Raw genomic sequence first — 6,000 nt, forward strand, 5'->3', positions numbered from 1 at the left:
ATATTTTATAATATTGGAAAATTGCAAGTCTTTATTTCAATACCCAACATGTGCATGGAGAAAAATCAAATTACATATCCTACACCATATGTTTAACTTTTGTTAACAATAAACAGTGGTCTCGTGCCACCGGAACGCGACGGAATGTCGTTCCGGCACTGGTTAACAAAAGACATATTAGTTCAAATAACACTTTCATCAGTTTTGTTGCCTAAAAATTTCTAATATATAAGAGGGACATTTTTTTTCAACCTCCGATGGGTCATGAACAACAGGAGAAATGATTGATTAAAAATTATTTCATTGCTAAATATTAGGCACACTTATGGTGTCCTATCGAAATAATCGCCACAGCGATCGAGGAATTGGTCGTGCCTATGGACAAGGTTAACTATACCTTATTCATTGCATGTTGCCTCCAATGACTTCCAATGAATTTTGCCTTTGTCCTGAAGACCTTCACCCGTTTGGACATGCTTCTCACTAAGCCACATCTTCATTTCAGCGTTAGAAGTTAGAAGTCACACGGCACTAGGTTGGCATTGCTAGGCGGGTGATGGAAAATGTCCCACTGAAATCGCTCAAGGAGTAGTTGGGCTGCATTAGTGCTGAGATAACGTACGTTGTCATGTATCAGTTGACTTCCAGCAGTCAGCATGTCTCCTCTTTTGTTTTGAATGGCAATAGACGTAACGTTCCACACTGTTTCACACTATCCACAGTGCATTAAAGAAATTCTCCTCTATCGGTATAAAGGTGAAGTCATATCAACGTTGAAGCTATTCGGCTAGTTCTTTGGCTGTCGCTCCGCAGTCCACACTAGGCGGGAGAATCTATTGAGTATAGTATAGTTAATGAGATTGTCACAAAGCTTAAACTAACGACTTACGGTCAGAAATGACTTGAGCGTGTGGTGCGGAGGACGCGCAGTTGCCCTATACCTGCGCAGAACCCGCCTGTCGCATATATGGCGTTTTTGCCGAGCGATCAGAGGTTGAAAAATAAACGGCCCTTGTGCATTCTTAACCAAAACTAATTTTTTAAATGTAAATTATAACTTCAAAAAACACACAGAGTAATTAATATATATAACTTGTAAAAAAATTTAAGGGAAGTGCGTTCCGGCGCTGCTAATTTTTCCATGACAACACTGAGGATATATTCGTACCTAACTATGAATGCAAAGCTTTTTTCAACAAAATATGCTAAGAATATTCGAGCCGTACGGTCTGGTACGGTCGCTATGTGAACTCCTTCGCGAAGGACGTTCGGCGACAATCGAGGAGAGAGCAGGACCAGAAAGGAAAAGGCTAGAAAACCGCTTACTCGGAAGAGCGGGGAGGCGAAAAGAGCAAAGGTCAAGTTGAACATCCTCTCGCGGAAGAGGAGACGAGGTGACCCGGAAAACAAAACGGAGACCGGTGCCTCGGTGACTAATTTACTACCTGCCACGCCTATCACTTCTTTCTCGGAAGGTCTACTATAACGGAGACGGTCTCCTGGACCCAAATTTCTCGGTCACAATTGGTGTATCCTCACGAACATGGGCGGAATTTCGGGGGGCCAGGTGGAGCTTTCCCCCAACTTAAACGGCAATCTGTCTGAAAAAAGTATGAAAAACGTGCATTCAAGCACAATGAAAACAATAACATCAAAAATTTAAATAAATCTTAGTCTTAGATAGTACTTAAAATGGCCGACAAATTATGAAACCTGTACATTCAAGTACTATACAAACAAAAACATCAAAAGTTTGAATAAATTTTTGTCTTACAAAGTACTTAAAATGTTGTTTTCAGCGGCTAATTTAAACAATTTTTCCATTTTCACTGAGGGCAGTTCCATAGCTCTTAAAACCCCGGCAGTTCTTGAATGTTGGTTCCCCTAACATATGACTCTAACCTTCACCCATGCTCACGTAGATCAACTCGCACCACGTTTCTCTCACTTTCTTTCAGTAATCCTACCTTCTCTTTTCTCCGACAATAGGTTCACGTATACGCAACAGAATAATTCGCAAGTATCCACACTTATAAACAATTTAACGACAATCATTGTCCAAGAAAAATACCGAGATATCCGAGTTGGAAGTTTTGTAACTCGGTAACGACTCAACCGGCAGTAATGAAATATATTGGAATGAAATGACATGTTTTTTTTTTCTTCATTTCAAGAAACATTACCACTGAAAACCGCGCAATGATGTCTTTACATCGGGGGTTTCAACAATTAACAATATAAGAAGACGTTATCTCATTATTATCAACACGTTTTCACGTTACCTCATTATTACCAGAAACACATGCATTCATTAACAATTTTTTCAACCGGCTTTGTATTAAAAATATTTAACTTTAAATTCTGAATAGAAATTGAGATACAAGTGCAATCATAATAGGATATTGCATTGTCATCTGTTTCTGAGTGATACTGCAAAATTTCAGCTTGATAGCTAATCGGGAAGTGGATTAAAATTGAGTTTCAATATTTGACCTGGACTTCATAAAAACGGAGAAAGTTACGGCTTTCGGCGCAGCGCCCGGAAAAGTGTCGTTTCACCTTGAACGCTAATTTTTTTCCAGAGCTTCTTTGAAAATGTTGAAATGAGAGTCGATAGAGAGAAGCAACGGACTCTTGCAAAATGCATATTCTAGATAAGAACTTTTTTGCAAATACATGAGCACGAAAAATTAGCAGTATTAGTAGTTTCATACACTGAGTCATTTTCATTTCACAACAGAAAACGAGTGTACTGACAGAGTATCGACCTTGGTTCTTAAAGTTATATTCAATTATGTGACATTAAAAATATTCATGGATGGTTGCTGTGAATTACTTCGGTTGAAATGGGTTGCTTGGAAAAGCAAAATAAAAAATGTCTGTTTGGGTTGCGTTTCAAAGAGTAAATTACTTCGGAGACCTTTCTTTTTGCATCACTAGAAAACATCGGGGTCACACACTCACTCAGTAATGGCATCTTTCACCAATTATTTTAAAATATTTGATTTTGGCAGAGTTTGAAATAAATAGGTCATTGTTTGCCTTTGGGCCATTTGATTGCGTCGAGTGTCGCGAGCCATTCACCAAATAAAATCGCCGTCATCCAAGGTCGGTTCCAGGATTTTTTCTGGGGGGGGGGGGGGGCACAAGGGCCTGGTATACAAATTTTCTTCTTATATTTGAGTTTAAATACAACATACAGCAATTAAAAAACAAAAATTCTCTTTTTATTTTAATATGAAAGTTATTGATGTGAAATTAAATGATTGAGGCTCCGTAATACACAAAATAAATCGAACGTAATAATAACCATAACGAAAACCTTGTCTATTTGTTAAATGTGTCCCTCCATTGCCGTCATCCACGCATTTTCGTTATTTCCATGACGACAGGACAATATTTTGACGCCCATGAAGCACCCGGACTCGCAAATTTACCAATCGGCAACCGCATAAGGTTTGGTAAATATTGGCGCTTTGGTTGGTAAATTTCGTTGAACACCTACCAATGAAGTTTCTAATACTTCGTCCTAGGATGGCCCTCCACCTACCTCTCCCAAAATAAAATTCCATACCGAAAGGTAATGTGAAACCATTTTAGAGGAACAAATGCAGCTCTTCCCTTCTCCGGGAATGCAGCCCAATACGGAAAAGTAATCTGATACGATTTAAAAAGGGAAAATTGAGCTGCATCCAAACCACCTCCAAGTCGTCCTGATTTGTAATGTCGCAGCCAAAATGGCTGTCTCCTGGGTGCTTCTCTGTATAAATGGTTTCACAGGCATCATAAAATTCACTTTTTAAAATTATTATTTGAGTCATTGCCAGGGGCGGTCTAGCTAGGACTGCTGGTCGGTAATCGCCGAGGGCCCCGAGCTTAAGAGGCCCCCAGAACGCTCGCGTCTGTTGTGAAGCGTATATGAAAGGTGTAATTAATAAAGAAGATGATTACTCGAACCAAAGTATTTTTGAAATTATACAATTCTACGTTTTCATTAGTTGCTTTATTCACTACACACTCGGTGTAATAAGATTACATAAAAGGAAATAAAATAAATATGTCAGAAGATGAAAGAGAACCTAATGCTTTTTTGAACGGGTTATTCGAAAAGGTTATTTAAGATTTTTTTGTAGATATTAAAGCAATCTCAATTAATAAATTCACTAAATAGATAATGTAATCATTATACTGCAGTTTATTTCGCAGTTTATAAAATTATTAAATTTTATAAACTGCGAAATTCTCGCTTTTCATAGTATTTTTACGCAATTGCTATTTTATTAACTTTTATCTAGTTTTGAAGATCCAGAATAGCGTCAAAGTCCATTTCCGGGCATGCAGTTTCCTAGGATTTTCTGGGGAAGGACTCCCGAATTTGGCGGTAAGATATTCCCATAATTGATATTCCAGACCGTCCCTGGTCGCGGCAAATCCTAACCACCTGAACCTTCGCAAATTTAACCTAATACAGAAAGGTAATCTGGCAAAATCATCAAGTGAAAAAGTAAGGAATGGTTAAGAGAAACAACCGCGATTTTAAGCGTAGACACCACCTTTCATTCAACCTGCAACGGCAAATAAACTTCAATACAGAAATTTAATTTATGATAAGGACACAGCAGTACAAGGATTGAAGAAAGGATAGTTGAAAGAAAGGTTCTCCAAAAGGGATGCTCATTTAGACATTATCTAAATTTAATTTTTTTTTTAACTGCTCCGCGGATTTTCATTCGAAACATTTCGACTTGTGAACTGCCACGGCGGTTCAGAGAGAAGCGCTAGGACTCATTACGTAAATATTGATGTAAAGAATTGATTGTCAATGCGAAATACTACCTTTTTTCTCAGCAATTCATTCTAAAGGGGTGCTTCTTATGTTTTGGGCCCAAGCGGATACTTCATTGTAGGGAGTTTTCGTAGTTAGAGATATTCGTTAAGAGAGGTTTTTCAGTGTGTATTCTCCAATTTCCGGGAACGGGCCGATTACTTCGAAATAGGGTGGTTTCGCTGAATTCGCTGGTTCGTTGTACATATGTTTTACTGTAAATAGGAAAGCTCACCACTCCATCCAATTCCACGTACTGCTGTAATACTCATCTTCAAACTCGTGAAAAGTACATACCTACAGGACCGACCCTTAACGTCGCGACGTAGCTAGGGGGGCGACCAAACGTCCAAACCCCCCGTTTAATTGGGAAGTGTCCCATACGAGACCTCAGTAAAGAGGCGACACCTCAGCAGTTTGCCCGGGTATTTTGCCTTTGCCCTCCATACCTGTCATAAAATATTATTTCAATCAATTCCCTGTCATTAATACTGTCATTCTAGTGAAATAAACCACTCCATGGAAATGAGAAATCTTACTCATTACTATGTACCGAAATATAATAACAACTATGGTAAAGGTGTAATGAATACTAAAATCCCAATGGCAATAAACGAGTTACCAGATAACTTGAAGAGAATAAAATCTATAAGGGAATTAAAAAGTAAACTAAAAAAGCACCTACTGGAGAGATTGTAAAACTGATGTCTTATAATTTTCTTAGATATGTTTTTGAGTGTCATAATGTAATACTACTATGTGGCTAGGGAATTTAGGAATACTTTAGTGCTCATATATATGATGGGGTATATATATATTGTCTGTGTGTAAAAACTTAATAAATGTTTTGTAAGAGTAAAGATAATAATGGAACCTGCTGATAAGCTTAATGCTTAGCAGGACCATTAAAATGCAAAAATAATGTAGTCTTCATTCAAATGTAAATATTTAGAGAACTTAAATGTTTTATTGGAAGATATACTTAACTGAATTGAATTATATAATGACAATATCATATTTTTCAGATAATATTTTATATTTTGTAACATTTTTAAAAAATTTTTATAATATAAAAAAAAATATTAGTGTAAATGCAAAAGAATCCATTTTTGGTAAACTCATGACAGTCTACTGATTGCATCAATATCAGTTACTCGTGACATTTTCAACATTTC

Source organism: Ischnura elegans, chromosome 8 (genome assembly GCF_921293095.1).
Source record: "Ischnura elegans chromosome 8, ioIscEleg1.1, whole genome shotgun sequence".
Classification (NCBI taxonomy): domain Eukaryota; kingdom Metazoa; phylum Arthropoda; class Insecta; order Odonata; family Coenagrionidae; genus Ischnura; species Ischnura elegans.